Genomic DNA, 24640 nt, shown 5'->3' with positions numbered 1-24640 from the left:
TTTTATTTATGATTTCACCACTTCTAACAAGGCAAATATCTTATAATGAAGATGGGAGTCTGTTCAATTTAACTTTATTCAGGAAACTCCGTATTTATGTGAAATGATGCAATGCCATTATTAAGAGGTATCTGTAACCCTGCATAATAAAGACATGCATAAGAAGAATGTGGTCTAATCTCCAAACTGAGTCTGAGTTTCAGGGTCTTTTGCTTTTTTGTTTGTTTGTTTGAGATGGTCTGGCTCTGTCACCTAGGCTGGAGTGCAGTGGCACAACGTGAGCTCACTGTAACCTGCACCTCCCAGGCTCAAGCGATCCTCCCACCTCAGCCTCCTGAGTAACTGGGACTGCAGGCACACACCACCACACCCAGCTAATTTTTGTATTTTTGTAGAGACAAGGTCTCAGTATGTTGCCCAGGCTGGTCTCAAACTCCTGAGCTCAAGTGATCCACCAGCCTTGGCCTCCCAAAGTGCTAGGAGTAATTACAGGTGTGAGCCACCGTGCTGGCAGTTGTTTTCGTTTGTTTTTGTTTGTTTGTTTGTGATAAGGTCTGGCTGTCACACATGCTGGAGTGCAGTGGCATGATCTTGGCTCACTGCAACCTCCGCCTCCCAGGCTCAAGCCAGCCTCCCACCTCAGCCTCCAAGTAGCTGGGCCTACAGGCATGCACCACCATGCCCAGCTAATATTTTTGTATTTTTTGTAGACACAGGGTTTTGCCACATTGCCCAGGCTGGTCTTGAACTCCTGAGCTCAAGCAGTCCTCCCACCTTGGCCTCCCAAAGTGCTGGGATTACAGACATGAGACACTGGGCCTTGCTGTTTTATCTGCTTTCTGATTTAGTAGGTGAGGGACAGCACTCTGGACCTTAGCCATTTTACTTCCATCTTACCGTAGTGAGTTTAATGAGAATGTCACTTTTAGACTCTAATTTTCCAAAACTTAGTTTCTTTCCGTTCATTTGTGTTTTCTAAATTAATTTGTTTGTCTAGTATGGATGCAAAGGAATGCCAAAGACATTAAAGCTTTCTGAATTGTGGCTTAAGGCCAGCTGCTACCCACTGAAAGGGTGATAAAAATAAAAAGGAAAGAGGAGTCCAGCAGTTGTGCCGCCCCCCGCAAGAATGTAATGCTAATTACTGATCAACTGTCAAGATTCAGAGTGGTAACTCCATTCCAAGGAGCTGGCAGGAAGGAGGGGCGTGTGTGCTGTCCATATCATAGCCATCTGGGCCAGAAGGAGCAAAAGGATGGTTAGGACAGTAGTGCAGCGGAGGGAAAGTTAAAACAACGATGGATGGATCATCTCAGGGCATGCTGGTGGGGGTAGGAACATACTTCAATCTGGTTTCCGGCTGAGAAGAAGAAAGCTATGCTCCCCGATGAAAGCACAGTTTGATCTACTTGATGGGAAATACTCTCATTTTATAGCTTCAGTAATTTAACATTTTCTGTATTGCAAAATGGAATTTAGTCCCATAGTATTAAAGCTAACCACAGCTTAATCAGGAGATTCAACAATTTAGCATGAAATTATGTTGTGGATTTTTTTTTCATTTAAGAATTATTGTTACTATTATTGAACACCATGTATGAAATAAAAGAAAGCGTGCTTTTACTTCATTATACTTATTTGTTTTTTTAGCAGACATCCCTTGACATTAGAGTAGCATTTGAGACATTTTCATGATTTTTAAAGATAAATGCTCTCTGTTAATCTGGAAAGCGAAATCCTAAGAGTGAGATTGCAAATGGAGACTGAATCAGTGTTTCCAAGTCAGGAAGTTAAGACCGAAAATACATTTGCTTAGATTTTATCTGCAAAGTCGCTTATTTGGCTTTCATAATTGAACAGCTCAGCAGAATAAGATGGCCCTGGTTGTATGGTTTCTGGGGAACACAGGAAAATTAAACTTATGTATGTGATTTTTATGTCTAGTGCCCTTGGGCAGGTGATATCTTTCTGTCCGACTTTTAAGATACTACAACCTGAGGAGTGTGGATAGCCATGTTGTGTGATTCAAACTGAATCAGCTCTTACTGATGCAGGTAGGGAACCAGCAGTCAACTTCTGATTACTATCACCTTCGTAAAAAAGAATGGATGATGTTCAAGAATTATCTTGGAAGGATTAACCAGAAATTAACACAGAATGGGATGTTGTTTTAGGACCCTAATGCTCTAAAAGATGTAATTACAACCTATTTTTCTTTATATGATAGCATAAGTAAAATTTGGGGCTGTTAATATGTTGGAAAGTGCTTAAAATTACATGTATTTATAATAGGGATGCAGGCATTCCAAAATAAATGAATAAAAATACATGCATCTCTCTCGCCTCATACTGACAGTATTAATCTAATTTTATAATAATGATTACTTTTTAATATTAAGGCTCTGTAAAAAAATTATTTCTAAGATTTCAGTAGAACACAGGTGGTGTATTTTTTTTAATCTTTTAATTTCTCTTCACCAACCTCAGTCATTACGTTCACCACACAGTGTGTCACAGTTAATAGTGGTATTTCAGTTTTTGCATTGATTTAAGCTTCATATTTATTTAATGTGACTGTTAATGGAGAATAATAATGGGAGATGCTTGCTGTTAGCATTAGGGTTATACAGCTCTCCACCTTATATGTAATTTTTTTTTCAAAGTAAATCATGCAGATTGTTGACATCCTAGAAATGGTATCTGGGTGGTACTATATGGGGCCTAGGACTCTAAACTGGGACTAGTTGTTTATTTTCTGGGAAGTCTGTATTCTTATTCTCAACTGAACCCCTGACTCTTTTGTTGTATTTTTTATGATTCCGAAATGCTTTGAGGGAAAGATATTTTAATGTGTACAATTTGTTTTATTTTCATACTGATCTCTATTTTTGTTTAAAACCATGTTGCATCATGAAATCACTTAATCCAAAATAAATCTTCTTTAAGAAAAATAGGTTATGACTTTTCTGTAATACTTTTGGGGAGGGAAAACTCAGAAGGGAGGAGAATAGAAGTAGAGATAAAGATTTCATGGCGTTAGTTTGCAGCTCTATAAATATGGGAAGTTCTGTTTTCATAGTATTTACAATATTGTATTTATTTTTATTTATATTTTTATTATTGATTAATAACATATTTGTTTATATTGTTTGGAATCTATTATGTTTATCCCTACAAGAATATTTTACTATTTGATGGGCTGTTAATGTTAAAGGAATGAATTATAACACAAATCATAATTCCTTAACTCACATGGGTTGAGACTATTTGTTAAGCCATCTTAATTGAATGTTTAATTTATAAACACATATGCACACCACTGCTGCCACCACCACTACCACACACATCAATTTAATCTAGGGGTTGCATGTGCATATGCCTACAGGGACCAGATAGGTATTTAACGAGTGAAATTGGCTAGGTGGAAGCAACACAGAGTGGTAGGGCTTACCTAAAGGGACATTCTAATATTTTGCTCCAGCAAATCCTAGCCACATGAAATTCTAGTCTAGTGTTAAAAGATCTGATATATCAAGGGAAAGCCACAAACTCAAATTTTTGTGTGCTATTTCCAGATCTTTTTAGAACTGAGTGGATCAAACCAAATATATCTACAGATTGATTTGCCCTGCACGTCACCAGTTTGGAACCCTTGTTTTAATGGATAACATTATCTTTTATATTTAGTTGACTAGTGGTGTAAATTGACCAGATACATAAAATGTTACTAAAACACGGCAGTTAATAAAAAGAGATGGGGAAGGGAGAAAGGTGCATATATATATATGGCCATATATATGTGTATATATACACACACAAACTATGAGGGCAGTCAATCACTAAGGGATGCCCTTAAAAATGTATTTACCAACTCATGTTAATCTTTATGAATTAACTTGTGAAAACCAACTTGTGTTCATTCATATGAGTTAAGAGGAGCCCTGTCAAGATTTCATGGAATACATGTGTCATTAAGCTTCTTATTACATATTCTACACTAGAAATGAATTTCGTATGTCACATGAGAGTGTTTAAAGCAGAAGATTCACCTGCTATCACTGACTGAAGTCTGACATTGTTATTGAAGGGGGAAGAGCAAGATACTGATTCACAGCACTGACTTCCTGGTTTTTGTGCCATGACATCTCTCTATATCCTTTGACCTCAATGTGTTTTTAGAATGATAAATATATCTGCCTTCATGATTTCCTTTAATCCTGAACCCCATTTAATTAGTGAGAGTTTAGTAATAAATAATAATGGATAATTCCCACTATCTGCCATCCCAGGAAGTCTTTCATACTGTTCTTTATTTCATACTTAAACCAGTTAAAGACATTCTGGTTTAAGTATGAAGTTAAGTTTAAGTACGAAGTTGAAGTATCTTCATACTTTTCTCCTTTTCTTGCTCAAAAATGTTTAACCATTAATTACTTTCTTTTTTCCTTCTAAATAAGATACCTCATTTGTCAACCAAAGTAAACTTTGGAATCATAAGAATAAAGAAATGAGAATATCTGATAAAGATATGTTTACCTTGATACACATGAGTTTCACGCACTTTATTTGTCCTATTATTTTCAAATCCTTGTATGGGTAGATGCTTCCAAAAGATGTTTAATCACTGGTTTTTCATTGAGACAGGAAAAACTAGGGGCCAGGAGCAGTGGCTCACTCCTGTAATCCCAGCTCTTTGGGAGGCCGAGGCAGGTGGATCGCCTGAGGTCAGGAGTTCGAGACCAGCCTGGCCAGCATAGTGAAACCCCCATCTCTACTAAAAATAGAAAAATTGGCTGGGTGTGGTGGCTGGCGCCTGTAATCCCAGCTACTCAGGAGGCTGAGGCAGGAGAATCACTTGAACCCAGGAGGCAGAGGTTGCAGTGAGCCGAGATGGTGCCACTGCACGCCAACCTGGGCAATAAAGAGTAAAACTCCATCTCAAAAAAAAAAAAAAAAAAAAAAAAAAGCTAGAACTTTTCCAAAGTATAAATTATTGGAACAATATATATTTTCTGACAATTTATAATGTGATTAAATACCACCCTTGCTACACAGAATACTACCCCTTGGCTAGTATAATAATTCGTATCTAGGTTGGTTTTCATTTGACATGGAAAATGGACCCAAGTCCAAATTCTTGAACCTCGTCAACACATCCCTCTCCCTGCTCCTGCCCCCAAATTAAATTCCTGATTTCATAGCCAAGTAAAGACCTACTTTTTAGTACTATGAGGCTTTTGTCCCAACATCCAAATTAATCTCTTTAGAATTGAATTAAACCATATGAAGTACATCTTTTAAGTATAAGTAGACTAAGGTCTAAGAAGACTGAATGCTTTACAATGAATGTTTGTGTCCCCTCAAAATCTGTATGTTAAAACCTAATTTCTAATGTGATAGTGTTTAGAGATGGGGCCTTTGAGAGGTGACTAGGTCCTGAAGGTGGAACTCTCATGAATGGGATTAGTACCCTCATAAAAGAAACCCCATAGATTCCTTCTGCCATGTGAAAACACAGTGAAAAGACAGCAATCTAAGAACCAGGAAGCCAGCCCTTACCAGACTCCAAATCTGCCAGAGCCTTGATCTTGAACTGCAGGACTGTAAGAGATAAATTTATGTTGTTTATAAACTCCCCAGTCTCTGGTATTCTGTTATAGCAGTTCACATAGACCAAGGCCCAAAAGAGGCCAAGAGGTTGCTTGTTTTTTCCTAAACCCACATTCACAGCTTGACTTTCTACATCTTATTTCAAGGGAAGGGCAAATTCCAGAAAGAGAAAGCCAGCATATAAAGAGAAGTAGGATAATATCTTTTCTAATACTTAAAGCAGCTCTGGTCCAGACTGCCCACTTTAGGTCTTCCTGGGGCAAAGGAACCCTGAATGAAAAGAGTCCAGGTCCTTCTGATGGGTCCAGAAAAATGGGGGTGGGGGGCCCAGAAGAGCTGGTCAGACTTGCCTAAGGATGGGCAGCTTCCCTACACTCCAGCCTCATGGCCTAGAAATTCAAGAGAAATCTGAAGTGATCAAATCCCCAAGAACACAACTTTGGATTCTTGAACCTGTCCTAACTAGAACAGTGCTTCTCCTCTGGGAGGAAGTGAGGGAGAATGAAGAGGAGCCATACATTTCCCTTAGGGGCCAATTCTAGTCTTGAATGGTTGGCTTTCCAGGACAAAACAAGCCATTTTTAACTGTTAGCTAAAGATTATTAACCAATTAGTGCTAATTTACTGTTACTCCATATCAGCATTTCTTAAAACTTTGATCAAATCACCAATAATAATAAAGGACCCTTCAAATATGAACATGTAGCTAGCTCCACCAATATAAAATTATTCATGTTTCATTTATTTTTAAGTAAATTTAAATTTTTCATATGTCAAACTTGGTTTCAATCTGAAAATAGAATTTTACCCCTTTAGCTTTAATAACAACTTGTTATTATTGAGTAACCCTAAGTATTAAAGACATTGGATGATACACTAAGATACTACTTTGATTTTGCCTCTTCCTTGACTTGCTGCTTTGTACCCTGAGGTGTGTGTACCACTGGTTTGAAAAGCAATGTATATATCATGAGTCTCTTCTCACACTATAGTACTGATAATTTGGAGCGAAAATGTTTGGGTTTGTTTTCCTCTCATCTGCAATTAGTCTGTCTGTTATGTCACTCATAATAATGTTTAAGGAGGAATGAAGATAACAGGCTGCCTGAAACTTGGAACCAAGCAGGAATACCAGTAATGGGTTGGCTGGAGTGTACGTACCTATCTTTCTCATCCTGCCGCAGAGTTTAGGTGTGGTAATGGTTGTATGAGTGCACGTTAGCAAATGTTTTCTGACTGACTTTGAACCTGTCCTTAGCTAAGCCTTTTTTACTTAAGACGTAAAATCATACATCAAAATTAGCCCTACTCCTTGGAGAAATGACCGCTTCTAGGAAATACACAAGATAAGCCTAGAGCATCCTGTAGTGCTAGAAACTGAAGTGATTTTTAAAAATAAACCAAAAACAACCATGAAAGTCCATCAAAGGGAAGCGAGGAGCTAACTAAAAGAGCTCCAGTGGCCAAAGCTGGAACAGTTTGGACAATAAAATAAAGTAGTATCTGATTATAACACAAAGTATAAAATAACTAAGTTCATACTGATAAATAATTGATTGAATAATTAATAAATGAAGAGACAAATCTTGGCAGAAGAATTCCAAATAATTTATGTAGATACTCCACTCTTAAGTGGGGGCTACCCATACTGACTTCTTTCCAAAGAGTACAGCAAACGAAGGAGGAAAGGGGAGAAAAGTTACTTTACAGTGAAGAAACCTGAGAAACACTACCTCAGCCAAGATGCTTAAGTTCAACATCAAAAGTTATAAATTACGTGAATAGTGTGTGCCTTTGATATGATGTGATAAAAATGACACTTTGTGGTCTTTCTTCCCAAAATACACAATCCGAATCTAACCACGAGAAAATCATCAGACAATCTCTAATAGAGGGACAGTCTACAAAATATCTCACCAGAGCTCTTCAAAGCTGTAAAAGTCATCAAAACCAAGAAAAGTGTGAAAAATGATCACAGCCAAGAGGAGTCTAATGAGATATGATAACTAAGTGGAATGTGGTGTCCTGGATAGGATCCTAGAAAGATAACACTGGGTAAATACAAAAGAAATTTGAATAATGTATGGACTTTAGTTAATAAAAATGTATTGATTTCTTAATTATAACTATTGTACCATACTAATGTAAGATGTTGGCAAGGGAAACTGGTGTGAGGTATATAGAAACTCTCTCTCCTATTTTCTCAATTTTTCTATCTAAAACAATTTTTAAAAATTAAAGTATTTAAAATTTAATAGCTAATTTTAAAATTAGCCCTAAAAGCAGAATATGTAACACAGCCCCCCAAATCAATTCATTAATGGTTCCTTACTCATAGGGTAACCAGAGGCCAATCTTTAACTGCAACCAAATAGCAACTATTAACAATGAGCACAGACAACTGCATAAACACCAAGAAATGAGAAGAATATGAGGAAGCATTGCTGGTTCAGTGGCAGAATTCTTGCCTCCCACGCAATGGGAAGAATATTTGCTTGATAGGTAAGCAATGTTTTCATCCTAAGCAATATAACTGTGTTATAGATAGTAAATCTGATATTTTGTATTAAGAGTTAATGGAGTTTTTTAAAATAAAGAGGAGGAGAAGGAGGAAGAAGAAGGAGGAGGAGGAGGAAAGAAGAAAGAAAGAAAAAAGAAGGAAGAAGAAGAAAAGAAAGAAGGAAGAAAAGAAAGAAGCAAGAAGGAGGAAGAAAAAGAAGAGAAGAAAAGAGAATTATTGGTTGCAGAGAAATACTTCAGTGACAGAATCCACCTAATAAAGTGAATAAAGTGCCAGAGACTTGGAAACCACCTACTATGGTGCCATGCCTAGAAATGTTCTGGATTAGCTAACTCATTACACAGATGGGTGTGCAGAAATCTAAAGAAGCAGTTTCACACTAAGTAGTCAACTAAATTCATCATTCAAGCCACACATGACACTGTTTGTCAAGTAATCAATAATACATCTATTTCTCTTTTTACTTCTTAGAGTGATACCTTCACTTATCTTCTATTGCCAAGAACTAAATTATTCCACATAAAAGACTTTTACAGCTTATTATAACTCTCTAAGTGTGAAAAACCTAAACATTTTAACTCTTCTTACGGGCATCTTTTAAAAGATATACAAATTTCTATGATCTTAAATACGACACACTAGAGAAAATGTATTTGTTGATGACTTAGGGTCACCCTTATAGACAACAAACAATATTATGCTGTAAATTGTTGGGTAGATATTCAACTGTTTTATCCCTAAATTAAATGGTCCAGACTATGCTTTACCATTAATACCTTTCTAATTCTCCTTTCTGGTTCACTAAACTTTCATTTTGGCTTCATTTTGACTCAAGTAGCCTCTCCCCATTCTCTACTTTGCTGCCTTAAATTAGTGATATGCTGAGAAATCAGATACACAAACTCACCTAACCTTTGACTACATGAATAGAGAGGATGTTGCTGACAAGAACCTGAGGGCTATTCTTGGATACAGGATGAAAGTGCACATGTATTAGAGAACAGTGTGAAACAGTAACTTTCTCACCTGCTTGCCATGTAGCAGCAAAATTCAGCCCCACACACACTTCAAAAGAAAAATATTGATTGGTGGGAAGAGGGGAATGGCCTAGTGTTACAAACTATACGTATAGTTAAAAGGAACATTTACCAATAACAAGCAGCAATTATCATCCACCCATCATTATTGCATAACAAGGAATAAATTTTATCACCTTTATATAAAGAGAAGGAGAATCTCAGAATAGCTGTCCTTTAAGTAAATTAACCTTTATTAATAAGCAGGTCGGTCCAGAGTTGGAGAAAATTTGTGCAATCTATCCATCTGACAAGGGTCTAATATCCAGAATCTACAAGGAACTTAAACAAATTTACAAGAAACAAACAACCCCATTCAAATGTAGGCAAAGGACATGAGCAGACACTTCTCAAAAGAAGACATTCATGCAGCCAACAAACATATGAAAAAAAGCTCAACATCACTGATCATTAGAGAAATGCAAATCAAAACTACAGTGAGATACCATCTCATGCCAGTCAGAATGGCAATTATTAAAAAGTCAAGAAACAAGAGAAGCTGGCAAAGTTGTGGAGAAATAGTAACACTTTTACACTGTTGGTGGGAATGTAAACTAGTTCAACCATTGTGGAAGATGGTGTGGTGATTCCTCAAAGATCTAGAGCCAGAAATACCATCTGACCCAGCAATCCCATTACTGGGTATATACCCAAAGGAGTGTAAATCATTCTGTTACAAAGATAAATGCACGCATATGTTCATTGCAGCACTATTCACAATAGCAAAAACATGGAATCAACCCAAATGTCCATCAATGATAGACTGGATAAGAAAAATGTGGTTCATATACACCATGGAATACTATGCAGCCATAAAAAAAGAATGAGATCATGTCCTTTACAGGGACGTGGATGGACCTGGAAGCCATTATCCTCAGCAAACTAATGCAGGGACAAAAAACTTAACACCACATGTTCTCACTTATAAGTGGGAGCTGAACAATGAGAACACATGGACATAGGGAGGGGAACAACACACATTGGGGCCTGTCAGGAGGTAGGGTCGGGGAAGGGTGAGCATTAGAAAAAACAGCTGATGCATGTTGGGCTTAATACCTGGGTGATGGATTGACAGGTGTAGCAAACCACCATGCCACATGTCTACCTATGTAACCTGCACATCTTGCACATGTACCCTGGAAATAAAAATAAATATTTTAAAAATTAGGTTGGATTCTGTTATTTACAACCCAACAGTCCTAACTATTACATTCTATAAAGCGAAAAGCACTGTGTGTAGCACATACAAAGTGCTCAAAATACAATAACTGTAGTGACAGTTGTCTGACCCTCTACATGAGGCAGGCACTTCCTTACTAAGTTCAAACTAGTTCTGCTCTAATAGTCCAGTTTAAAAGGTGGACTGACTTTGGCGAGGCTTTATTCACCCCTCTGTTGGAGGTCTCTGTGGTTCTGACCATAGAGGTGAAAGTCTTGCCCTTGGCTCTGACCCATTTCTCTATTTGCCTTAATCGCATTTGTGAGCCAGTTGTTAGTCTGTTTCTATTCTTTGGGGAGACTCCCCTTCACCTAGTAGGTGGCCAGAAATGTAAGCCTCATTTTATTGAGACCAGGGAGTAGTATCAAGTCAGATTCATGTAAGATCCAGAAGCAAACTCTTGGTCTTTCCTTTTCTGAGGGCTTATAAGTCATTCTAAGGTGCCATTCATAGTTTATAAGAGCATGGCTTACCTTCACCAGAGCGACTCAAATGAAAAGAGCTGATGATAGTAACACCTGTCAAGGATATGGAGCAATGGGAATTCTCTGCATGACTGGTAGGAGTGTAAATTGATGTAATTACTTTGATAAACTGTTTAGCAGCATCAACTACAGCCAAATATATGCACACCATAACTAGCAAGTCCAATTTCCAAGTGTGTACCCAACAGAAATGAGTGCTTATGTCCACCAAAACAAATGTTCAAGAACTTTCATAGCACTTTATTAATAAAACTGAAAACAATGCAAATGTCTGTCAATAGTAGAACAGATTGTGATTACAGTAATTCACGGTAATATAACTCGGCGATGAAAAAGATCAATTGCTGCTGCAAGCAACAACATAGATGAATCCACAGACAAAAGAGTCCTAACACAGCCAGGCACAGTGGCTCACGCCTGTAATCCCAGCACTTTGGGAGGCTGAGGCAGGCGGATCATGAGGTTAGGAGTTCAAGACCAGCCTGGTCAACATAGTGAAACCCCATCTCTACTAAAAATACAAAAAATTATATAAAATTAAATTTAAAAAAAGCTGGGCATGGTGGTGGGCTTCTGTAGTCCCAGCTACTTGAGAGGCTGAGGAAGGTGAATCGCTTGAACCCAGGAGGCGGAGCTTGCAGTGAGCTGAGATAGCACCACTGCACTCCAGCCTGGGCAACACAGTGAGACTCTGTCTAAAAAAAAAAAAGTCCTAACACAAAGAGGGCATACTATTAAGGTTCCATCATGTGAACTTTAAAAACAGGCAACAGGAGCCGGTGATGATAGAAGTCAAAACTGTGCTTACCATGGAGATACTGGAATTGGGGAGGACTTCTCCGTAGTTAGAAATGTACTATTTCTTGATCTGGGTGGTGGTACAAGGGTGTATACATATTTGTTATCAACTGCACACTTAAAATATAAGCACTTCTTGTATGTAAGTTATGGGTCAACAAAAAAAGGAAAACATGTTTTAAAGTAAATTTGCTTCTTTTTGAGACAAGATTTCACTCTGTCACCTATGCTGGAGTACAGTGGTATGATCATGGCTCACTGTAGCCTTGACCTCCTGGGCTCAAGTGATCCTCTCAACTCTGCCTCCTGAGTAGCTGGGACCACAGGTACACCTCCATGCCCAGTTAATTTTTGTATTTTTTGTAGAGATGGGGTTTTTGCCATGTTACCTACGCTGGTCTTGAACTCCTGAGCTCAAGCGACCCTCTCACCTTGGCCTCCCAAAGTTCTGAGATTACAGGCATGAGTCATTGTGCCTGGCCAAATTTGCTTCATAAAAAAAAAAAAAGCATGGTCTTCAAAGTGACAGATTAACTTCATATCCTGGTTCTGCCACTTTGTTGGGTGACCTTGGGCAACCTCACCAGTGTAAGTCTCACTTTTTTCATTTGTAAAATAGGGGTGATTTCTTTCTCCTGCAGTGCTTTTTATGTTAAATAAGTCCATGTATAGCTATTAGGTTGGTGCAAGAGTAATTGCGGGTTTTGTCATTACTTCTTTTTTTTTTTTTTTTTTTTTGAGACGGAGTCTCACTCCATCACCCAGGCTGGAGTGCAGTGGCACGATCTCGGCTCACTGCAACCTCTGCCACCTGAGTTTCAAGTGATTCTCCTGCCTCAGCCTCCCAAGTAGCTGGGATTACAGGCACCTGCTACCACACCTGGCTAATTTTTGTATTTTTAGTAAAGACAGGGTTTCACCATCTTGGCCAGGCAGGTCTTGAACTTCTGACCTTGTGATCCACCTGCTTCAACCTCCCAAAGTGCTGGGATTACAGGCGTGAGCCACCACTGAGCCATCACATCCAGCCACCATTACTTTTAATAGTTCATTGCTTTGTACTTGTTAAGGGCTCAGTAGATGTTACTTTCCTTCCTCCTCCTGTCCCAGTGGACTGGCTTCATAGTTCCTGTCTATTGTCTTTGGGAGGCCACCAAATCTCAAGGTTATTTATATGGAAAGGGTGATTGAGCTACCCTAGCTCAAAACGTAATCCGGTCTTCCCTAGGTCAGACGACCAAACCACCTATTTCCACAGGTCCATTTGTCCATCCATCCATCCATCCCATGAACACTTACTGAGTGGCTACTTTGTGCCAGGTACCATAAGTGTTGGGAAACACTGCTGAATAAACAGCCATGTTTCCTGCCTTTGGGGAGTTTACAATGTTATGGGGAAGACAGGCAATAAACAAATAAGTCCATAATTACCAATTGTTATAAAAAGTGCTATAAAGAACAGGGAGCAGCAAGGGGCGGAGAAAGCCTCTCAGAGGATGTAACATTTAAGATGGGAACTGAAGTTGGAAAAGCAGCCAGTCATTGGAAGATCAGAGGGAAAGCTCCTGCAGTATCCTATCATTGCAGTCCTATAAACATCCAAAATAATTACAGAGTATACTTGAAAGACAGAATGACTGCCAAGGAGAATCTTCTCACATGTGAACGCTGTAACATCTATTATGTTTCTCAGAAGAGTTTTGGCCTACTTCCTGTTCCTTAGAAGTTAGACAATCAGATAAGTAGGTTCCCACTATAATAATACAAACTCATTTGAATAATGAGTTACAGAGATGGGACATAATGGAAAATAAAAATGAGACCAGGTAAGCTGTACTTAGATTGTAGTGCAGTATCCTGAAAAGAAATGGGATTTGTAGTCTGAGTTCAAATTTTGTCTTCACTCACTCCCTATATGGCCTTAAGTAAGTCACTCAAACTCGGTAAGCCTGAGTTTCCTCATGTGAGAAGTGAGAATAACGATTCAAGGTTGCGTTCCAAGAATTAAATAAAATGACGAACACATTGCATCTTACGTATAAATGTATTGCCCCGCTTTACTTAGAACATTCCTCTGTGTCATTTCACTGTAAAAACAATTATTTGTACTCTTAGTTCTTCATTCTTACTACAGAAATATCAACTTTTAAAAACAGCAAGTGCATTTCTTTCTCTTAAATATCTTCCTCTAACCTTAGCTCTTGGTTTGCAAGTCTTAGTTCTGTGCTAAATCTTATTACTTTAGGTGGTAAATCATTCTTAATTTTCCTAAATCCCCACGTGAAACCTCCTCAGGCAATCTGGGCCGCAGCAGGGAGTGAGTGTGGCCCAGCCAGGTGGGGACATGTGAACACCGTTTTGGGGCTTCTGGTGCTGCACACACCTGCAGGTAAGACAGTCGTGGGGCTCGGTCTGGCTTGCCATCTGAACTTTGGGTCCTCCAGACAAATTATGTTTCCCTTTCTTCTGCATTGTTCGCAGCTGGTCTGTCACAGGGCTCCTACAATGCTTCAGACAAGGGGTGGGGTGAGTGAGAAGAGAAAGCACGTCTCGGGTAAGTGTGCTCTCTGGCGAGTCTTCTCTGTTAGGAGTCACTGAGAAGGGCTCACAGTCTTCAGCCCTAGACTGAGCCCTGACCTCTGATGGACAAGTCACTCTCATGACCTCTGTTCTCATCTGTAAAATGGGATAACACTGGCTTTGCTAACAGTAATCCCTAGACTGTTGAGGCTCAGATAAGTCATTGCATGTGAAAGCTCTATATTGACTAAAATGCTGTACAGACATCAAGTGTTATTAATATTAATATATCCTGTGCCATATTCAGCATGTGTGATTGACCCAGAAGCGTTCAGGCCTGCTCAGGACTGAGCTACTAGCAGGGGATTTTTCTAGGTCAATGAGTAACAGAAAGTGTCTCAAAGGTACTGCCTATTTTTACTGTGAACGGACAGCCTCCTCAGAGACAGGCTTAATGAGAAGAAGAACGCGAGGACTGGTGATTGAGATAATTATATACAAAACTAGCCTATTCTGATAATTTGTATGATTTGAGCAAATTATAAATGTGCTGTTAGCTTAGGTTAAACGAAACAAAGTTCACTGAATTAATGGGAACTGATCAAATCTTTATTTCTGCAATTTCCTGTTCTTAGCAGGAAGAAAAAAAAAAAGGCCTGGGTGAGAGACAGGAAGAAACAAAGACAACTGATTTTATGCCTATGGAACGTCTCTCAAGTAGACCAAGATAATCATCTGTCAAGTGCTCAAAAATCTCAAATTTAAAAAGGTGTGTCCATAGTTTAGGCTTGCAAGAAATAGGTTAATATTGGTCATTCCATGTGCCGGTTTTTAAATTTCTTAAGGTGGGGTGTACTAATTTATGCTTGTCTATGGATTTCTACTATACACAAGCCTTTCTCCTGAGAAGTTAACTGTGGAAATTGGAGATGAGAGGAAATAGCAATGGGTTGCTCTCCTTGTATGTTTTCCCTAAATTATTTCAAGACGCTGCTTCGAAGAATCCTTCATCTGTGGTAGTATTTCAATTGTAGAAGAAGATGCTTTTTCTAGTCAAAATTAATTTAAGTCCCTAATAATTTGAGTTAGCATGAAATGGAAAGATCTGAAGGGCCCAACTGACCTGCACACTTTTCACCTTTGATGTCTAGCAATAAGGTAGTAACTAGACTAGAATAGCAATGTGTTAAAATTTGCTTGCGAAATTGTAGAAGGCAGAAGCATTCCAGGCACTAGCAGCTCAAACAGAAAAGTGTTATATTTTATATTTCGTATTAAATAATAATGAAAGTAACCTAATAGGAACCAGTTCCAAAATCCTTTCTGGATAATTTGGTACATTTGAAATCTAGTATGCTTTTCATGCCTCTCTTAAGCACTCTATAAAATAAGATTCTCTCAAATGCGTTAGAACATTTCTGTTTTGATTGGCTCAGAGAGGCTGGAGGTACTTGAAATGATTTATAATGAACTAAGCACATGGCATGGCGTCACCAGGCATTCTCTTCAGAGTCTCTTGCCCATTTTATAGAAATTGCATAGCTGGGAAGTAATACAATGAAAATCTTACACTCTGCTTGTTGAAAGTTGGATTACAATTCCAAAGTCTAAGTAAAAGTTTATAGCCAGAGTAGAATGCCAACATTTTTTTTCATCTTTCAAAAAGCTAGATGTTTTAATTTATTTGTGTTGTTGTTTGTTTTCTTTTTTTTTCTTTTTCTTTTTTTTTTTAAACAGAGTTGCCCAGGCTGGAGTGCAATGGCACAACTATAGCTCACTGGAACTTTGAACTCCAGAGCTCAAGCATTCCCCCTTCTTCAGCCTCCTGAGTAACTAGGACTACAGGCGCATGCCACCATGCCTACCTTATTTATTTATTTATTTATTTATTTATTTATTTATTTATTTATTTTGTAGAGACAGAGTTTCGCGATGTTGCCCAGGCTGGTCTCAAACTCCTGGCCTCAAGTGATCCTCCTGCCTCAGCCTCTCAACATGCTGGGATTACAGGCATGAGCCACCGTGCCTGGCTGTTGTTTGTTTTCTGTGGCAGATAAAACAAAGGGTCATTTATTTTGCTTTCTTTTCATTTTGGTTAACCATGGTTTATTTGTAGAATTTCAGAAAGGCTGATTAATGTAAAAGTAGTCAAAATATATAACCATAGAAGCTAACTAAGAAATCGGTTTTTCATAGGACCAGTCAGAGTTCTTAATTGCAAGCAACTAAACATCTCTGGATATCTGAAGCTGAAAAAGAATGTATTTAAATATACTGAGTAGTTCATAGAAAGGAGATCCAGGCTGGAGAACCAAAGTCAGGACAAGATAACTAGGAAAAACATCCAAAGTCATGTCTGTGGATTGTTCAGGGGAAGATGATGACACTATTGCCCAAATTTAGGATTCTACACAGCAGCTTGTGCCGTGGACACTGGAGATGCCACTAGACCTGCTGTTTCCAGGGCCTGCTCGCTCTGCTACCCCTCCTTCTGTCTCAGCATTCTTCATGGCCCAGACTTACTAGCGCCAGATTCAAAGGTTCAAGTGCGTATGTGTGATTGGTTGATAGAACCTAAGGTAATTGTTCCTCCCAAGCTGCAAGGAGTATATTTGTCACTTTCACTGTCATGGACTCAAAAGATGAGAAATTCTCTAAATTCAGGGTGGCCATAGAGTAACAAATGTCCCAGTCTTCAAAGAGCAAACTGGTCACTATGATGAGAATAGCAGTTCTCAAGCTGTTTGGTTCTCAAACTTTCTACACTCAAATATTACTCAGGACTTCAAAGAGTTTTGGTTGATGCAGGTTATATCTATGTAGATAAGTAATGGTAAATACAGTAAATATGATAATCTAGTAAGTATGGTCCACAGGACACGGTTAATATGGTCAATATTTACCATATTAGAAATTAAAGGAGAGGCCAAACACAGTGGCTTATGCCTGTAATCCCAGCACTTTGGGAGGCCAAGACAGGCAGATCAAGTGAGCTTAGGAGTTCAAGACCACCCTGGGCAACATGCTACGTGAAAGATTCACTTTGTGATTAAAATCAGACGATATACATGATATCAAAATACAATTTTCTGGATCTTTTTCTGGATTCCTATTGCATATACTTTTATCTGACTTGGAAATCTTGATTGGAGATTGATATTGGATTGAACCTGCATCAAATCACTAACACGATGGTGTTCTGAACAGATTGCAAAAATAATAGCAGGACTATATTTTGATTATTTGATTAGTTCTACATTCTCTAAATTTGAATATTTAAAGCAATAGCAGACTCATTCATTTTTCTAAACAAAGCCTTTCATTTTAGAACAGTTTTAGATTCACACCCAACCAATTTCCCTTTTTATTATAGGATCTTACATTAGCAAGGGTGCATTTGTCACAACTGATAAACCAATATTAATACATTATTATTCAATAAAGATTTCCTTAGTTTTTGCCTAACATCATTTTTCTATTCCAGGTTCCCACCCAGGATACCACTACACTCAGTCATAGCATCTCCTCAGGTCCCTCTTGGCTGTAACTATTTCTCAGACTTCCCTTGTTTTGGATGGCCTTGACAGTTTTGACGAGTATAGGTCAGGCATTTTATAGAATGTTCCTCAACTGGGATTTGTCAAATGATTTTCTCATGGTTGCACTGGGGTTATGGGTTTTTAGGAGGAAGACTACACAGGCAAAGTATCATTCTTATCACGTTATATTAAGGGTACACAACATCATGACTTTTGACTTATGACTACTGACCTTAACCTTGATCATCTGGCTTGAGGTGGGTTTCATCAGGTTTCTCCACCCTAAAGTTCCTTTCTCCTCATCTCTTCCTGTATTTCAGTCTTTGGAAGAAAGTCACTATCAGCAGCCCACACTTAAGGAGTAGGGAGTTATGCTCCACCGACTTGAGGGTGGAGTATCTGCATAAATTATTCATGTTTCTTCTGTATGGAAGATTTGCCTATTTCAACCATTTATTTATATCAGTATGAATTCATAGATATTTATTTTATACTTTGGGTTATAGTCTACTACTGCTTTATTTCTTGTGTTGCTCAAATTGTCCTAGCTTTGGCCATTGTGAGCCCTGTAGTTGGCTCCTGGGTCCCTTCCCTTTGAATGCCCCCATAATTGCATGGTGGTGTTTGCTTGCACTTCCTTCTTTCTGGTCTACAAGATACTTCAGGCCCATCTGTATATTTCCATCCTCAGTCATAGAAGCAGCCACTTCTCCGAAGAGCTTTGATTCCTTTTCTTGGAGAATGATATTAGTGTGCTAAGTATGCTGTTGTTTCTGAGGTGTCATTACTTTTTAGGCACCCTCAGTTGACAGAGCAAGGAGCTATACATGTGTATATAAACCTATGTATATATACATAACTTACAAATATTTCTATATGTAAATATCTATATCTATATTAAGCTAAACAGGAGTTTCAACCAGATGTCTCTAACTCTGATCCATTACATAAGGATCATTTTAGCCCTCTCTTTTTGCATGTTTTATATACTTGTAAAGTTATTTTAACAATAAAGCAATTTTGGAATGGTGGATATGAGAAGAAACAAAAGGCTGAAAAGAACAAGGACGCCAGGAACTAGATGAATAAAACACCCAAGAAAGTGTGCTCTTTTGTTAGTAGCTAGTTATTAAATATCCACAGTAAAAGTCTGTGTAGGCTGAGTGCGGTGGCTTACGCCTGTAATCCTGACACTTTGGGAGGCTGGAGGAAGGTGGATTGCCTGAACTCAGGAGTTCGAGACCAGCCTGGGCAAATGGCAAAACGCCATCTTCACACACACACACACACACACACAAAAAAAAAAAAAGCCTGTGTAGTAGAGGATGGACTTGAATCCTGGCTCTACTCATCACTGCTTGGATGACTGCAAGCAAGTATATAACTTCCATGTCCCTTAGTTTTCTTATCTTTTTTTTTTTTTTTTGAGACGGAATCTCACTCTGTCGCCCAGGCTGGAGTGTAGTGGCACAATCTCGGCTCACTGCAAGCTCTGCCTCCCGGGTTCACGCCATTCTCCTGCCTCAGCCTCCCAAGTAGCTGACTACAGGTGCCTGCCACCACGTCCGGCTAATTTTTTTTTTTTTTTTTTTTTTTAGTAGGGACGGAGTTTCACCGTATTAGCCAGGATGGTCTCGATCTCCTGACCTTGTGATCCACCCGCCTCAGCCTTCCAAAGTGCTGGGATTACAGGCGTGAGCCACCAGGTCCAGCCAGTTTTCTTATCTTTAAAAGAGGAAGGTATAGCACTGTAACTCATAGGAGGATGTGAGGATTAGATGAATTAACATAAGCAACACATTTAGAACAGTGCCAGTCTCATTATTTATGAGCTGTTGTTGCCATGTACACTATGAGGCAAGTATATTATCTCCATTTTACAGTTGAAAAACAGAGGCATACAGATTTTCTAACCTGCTCAAGATCTCACAGCTGGTAAATTACAGAACCATTCTCTCATAATCTGTGACCTTCTAAAGGTTCTGAACAGCTCTGAACTTACTGCTTCTTCGGTAAAAAGTGAAGCCATGAAATGCTGCTCTATAAATCTAAAGGAAAGGCCAACTACTAAAAAGACTCAAGAATCTTTGAATATTCTCAATGTCAGGAATGCTGTGATAATCAGGAATAGTACCATTTCCCACATTACTAATGCTTTTATGCCACAAAATGGCTCAACTTTCAGAGTAGATTGGCCTTCTCAATGTTCATGCTATCACCTTACACCAGTTGACACAGAGACCACTCCTAACAAGGGAGTTGCTGGGGATTAAAAGTTGGTTCTGCCTTATCTATATCTGCTACTGCCTGCTGTAAGAAGACTCACTCAGTGAAGGGTTTCTGGACGGGCACCTGCCATGTACCCTGGAGAATGTGATAGCAGGTTGTCATTCATGGTATATGCAGTTGGTAGAGGAAGTTTCTTAGCAAAGTGAAAAAGGAAGAGATTTATTACGGAGAGCTCACAGGCGTTATCTACTCAAATCAAATAGATGGCACCCTATATTTATACCCTATATTTATTTCTTTGCACCACTTGATATCTATTTCCTTTAAACACTAGTGACTAATTTCTTTATCTCACACGGGTCCTTGGATGCCACCATTTGTTGACCTTAGAGCTTCATTCTGAACTTGGGTGTCTCTACCAGATAGATACTGAAAGGAAAAGCAGTCCCCTCCCTCTCCCCTTTCCTTTCCAATGACTTTTTTTCCCCCAATGATCCCTACTAACATCAACCATAAGATTTGAGGAAAATCAAAAGTATCTTATAAAGCCATTTGACAAATATTTACATAGGACCCACAATGTCTTGAGCATCTTACTAGTCACAGAGTGCAGTAGTGCACATGGGGAGCTGGCAAACCACTGGTAAATAATAATAGCTTATAGGAATGGAACCAAGGGTTTACTCTTGTTAGGCACTGTTCTTAGTATGCATTATCCCATTTCAATCTCATGGAGGTAGCTATTATTATTATCCCCATTTTACAGATGAGAAAACTGAGGATTGCCCAAAGTCACACAACAAGGAATGGGCAGAACTGGGACTTGAAGGCAGAGCTGTCTGATGTCACACACTTAACCACACATATATCTTCTCTTTCTCTCTCACAGCTTCTCACGAGGTAGAACTTTAGAGCCTGGTGTGTTTGTGGCTGGAGCATAGCAGCTCTTCTACAACTTTGCTGTAGTTTCTACTGAATATTTTGGTTTGCAAATATAAAGGATTCTCTGAAGCACAACCTTAAACAAAGTGTGGTAGACAGCTGGGATAGGAAAACTGCAGACAGAAAAATGTGGCCGGATGCTCTGGGGGCGGGCGGCAGCGATGTTCGCCCAGGTGGCTCCAAAGAGAGGAAGCGGTGACGCATTGAGGTAAGAGGGCTGATAGATGAAACCACATGGACCCCATGACAGAGTGGAAGCAGGGTGCCTTAAATATTGTAGGGTGTGCTTTTATCAGGTTACGAGAATGCAGTTGGGATACAGGTTTGCTTTCTCTTGCCTGTATCATGGGAGTGATGATTCAGATAAATTTAAAAATTACTTTATCCTGAAGTATGTCTGATGTGAAGAGGCTTAAATAATATCTTAGGATTAAGAGTCAGGAGACCTAAATTATTGTTCGGATATGCACCACTTAGTTTAGGTGTGTGATCTTTTGCAAGTCCCTCAACTTCTCTCATTGTAGGTTTCTTCCCTTTTAACACAAGGGAGTTGGGTTACTGAACTGCAAGAACTTTTCTAGCTCTAGACTGCTCTGATTGTCTCTAGCACTGGAAATTTAGACACAATTAGAAGGCACGTTTCTAGCCCTTTAGACCTACACTGCCTAACTTAGTAGGCACACGTGGCCATGGAACACTTGAGATGTGGCTAACATGACTAAATTTTCAATCTTATTTCATTGTCATTAAATTTAGAGTAAGAAACTGATACCCTATTTAGTTATTGAAAAACTTTATTTATTTTTGAGACAGAGTCTCGCTTTGTCGCCCAAGCTGGAGTGTAGTGGCACACGATCTCGGCCGACTGCAACCTCTGCCTCCTGGGTTCAAGTGATTCTCCTGCCTCAGCCTACCAAGTTGCTGGGATCATAGGAAGCTGCCAACATGCCTGACTAATTTTTGTATTTTTAGTAGAGACGGGGTTTCACCATGTTGGCCAGGCTGGTCTTGAACTCCTGACCTCAAATGATCCACCCGCCTTGGACTCCCAAAGTGCTAGGATTACAGACATGAGCCACCGCACCTGGTGTGAAAAACTTTAGTATGTTCAAAACAACTTAGGAATGTGAATCTGCTTTTTGCAACAGTAAATTTTGTGAAATCTAAATACAGATTAAGTGTTTCCGATGAAAATTTGGCATACAAATTGGGACATGCTGTAAGTATAAAATACACACCAAATTTAAGACAATATTTAAAAAGGAAGTAAAATAATTTTTATTTTACTATAAATATTATTTTAAAATAAAGGAAGTCTCAATAATTATGTTGATTACATGTTGAAATGACAATGTTTTAGAAATACTGGGTTAAATAAAATGTTAAAATTAATTTTATCTATTTACTTTAAAAAATATGACTACTAGAATATTCACCAATGTGCATGGCATTTCTTCTGGGTAGCTTTTACAGGACAGGTTATACGCTATAAACTGCAGTGAGTGGTTGGATTGGCATAGTGGCCCTAGTTGAACATGGATGTTTTGGAGAGGAAAACTGTGTCACCCTTTAAGGAAGACACTTGTACCAGTCTGAGTTATTATTCTCATCAGACAAAACATGCCCCAATTACCTTTGCTAATAGTGTTTCAAGAGAGTCAGGGAATGTGAGGTCTCTTAGAGTCTCTCGTTCTCAGTGCTTTCAAAATTGCAATTTGTTGTAGGTACCATGGGTAAATGCACTGTGACATCTCCATCTGAGTACACTCACCATTCCTACCTCCAGAGAGGGGATCTGTTTGGAGGAGCCTGTCTCCATTCAGTGAGCACCCCTGTTGGGTGGGGGGTTGAGCCACACCCCTTCAGAGGCTGTTGGCCTTGCCTGTGTCTGGCTACCTTTAGCCTGGCCACAGGTTTCTGGTGTATTCAGTTCTAGACAGGTAGTAGAGCTTGTTCTGCCTTTTCCACATAAATTCTTCAGAAGGAGGGTGTGTCAGCGGCTAGAGTTTTGAGTTTGAGGCCTTCTTCTTTGTGCAAAACCCTCCTTTTCTGCATCTATAGGGAGTAAACATGGAATCAGTGAGAGTCACTTTCCTGATCATTATGTGGTCAGTATGAGGTGACTGACTTGGTGTGACTGGGGAAGGTCCCTTCCCTGGACAGAATATGGTAAGTGTCTTGCCATTACCAGAGAGGATCGCCTGCCCTGGCCACGTGTGGTAAGCCACTTGCGGTGACTGGGAAGGATCACTCCTAGTCAGTGTGTGATTACTAACCTGGAGTGATCCGGGAGGACCACTGCATTTGTTTGCTCGGGCTGTCATAACAAATACCACAGAGCAGACGGCTTTAACAACAGACAGTTCTGGAGGCTAGAGGCCCTTGATCAAGATATCAGCAGGTCTTGTTTCTTCTGAGACCTCTCTGCTTGCTTTGCAAATGGCCACCTTCTTGTTATGTCCTCACAGGGTTGACCCTTAGTCAGTGTTGTATGTGTCCTAATTTATTCTTATCAGGACACCGGTCATCTTGGATCAGGGGCCACTCATCTCGTTTTACCTTAATTACTTCTTTAAAGGTCCTATCTCCACATACGGTCATACTCTGAGTTCCTGAGGGTTAGAATTTCAATGTATGAACTGGAAAAGAACACAACTGAGCCCATAACAACTATCATCCATGGTCGGACTGTGTCATTCAAGGAAGGTCAACTTAATGAACTGTGTGGTCAGAGGCAATGACCACAGAATGAACATCAGCTCACCTGGAGATTTCCTACTTGAGGGAACGAGAGCAAGAACATAATCTCTGACATGGTTACGAATGAGTTTAGGTAAATGAGGTGGATGGAGGAATGTGTTGACTTCTGAATTTTCCTGCAAGGCCACAGATGTGCTGTCTCCTCCTCAGCACCATGAATTCCTTGTTTCTTGAACCACAGTGCCTGAGACCAAGTAAGTGCAGTTGAATGTCCTTGGGATAGTGTGATAAATCCTAGTTAACAAATCTGACATCAGGCACAAGGGTTAACAACCTATTTAGAGTCATAAAAGAAACACAAACTATCAGCCCTGCACCAAAGAACATAAGGCAGAGGTGATCAGGCTGGGAAGAGAAAGTAGGAATCAGCAGAGTTCTGATTCCTGAAGAGGGTAACCTTCTTAAAGTCAGAAACTGATGAACAGGTGTGGATGAGGAGGATGGTGATAAGCTGGAGCTAAGGCAGAAGCAGGAAAATGCAAGACATGACAATATCCCTAGGAGGCTGGCTGATTACAGCAGAGGTATTGTGACCAAGAGGACTGGCTTACAGTGGTGCCAGAGAGAGAAAAGTCTGTGTCTAGGTGTGAAGTGATGTGGGACTGGATTCATGACAGGGAGGATGGGGTGAGTGTGAGAAGGTTGCCAAAAGCTGGCAATTGATGAAATGTTGCAATTAAGGAGGTCCAAAGTTAAACACACAACCCCAAAACCCACCATAATGATGTAATCCTGTGACCACCATGAGGTTACTAGTTTTGGTACTGGTGCTGAGACCTCTGGAATGCAACACCTATGTTCATGAAAGAAAAGATGGAAACAGTCTCATTGCTTACGGATTCTTAGACCCCAGAAAAGTTAATTCCAGTGTGTGGCATTTTGTTTATTTTCATGCTAACTTTAGGCTTCTCTAGTCAGCCCAATTGTTAGCAACGAGACAT

At 39.4% G+C, this 24640-nt stretch overlaps 1 protein-coding gene across 1 annotated transcript in view; it reads left to right on the top strand.

Annotated features, from left to right (window-relative positions):
• Positions 1-20874: 20874 nt before the first annotated feature.
• The window catches only part of STK17B (serine/threonine kinase 17b), a 42671-nt gene continuing 38905 nt past the window's right edge, over positions 20875-24640 (top strand). The window contains exon 1 of the mRNA XM_021923820.2: positions 20875-21147. The gene's annotated coding sequence lies outside the window, so the exon portion shown is untranslated. The remainder of the gene's footprint in view (positions 21148-24640) is intronic.

This window comes from Papio anubis, chromosome 10, assembly GCF_008728515.1.
Source record: "Papio anubis isolate 15944 chromosome 10, Panubis1.0, whole genome shotgun sequence".
Classification (NCBI taxonomy): Eukaryota; Metazoa; Chordata; class Mammalia; order Primates; family Cercopithecidae; genus Papio; species Papio anubis.
Note: the sequence above shows the minus strand (reverse complement) of the source record. Positions and strands in the feature narration are given on the sequence as shown.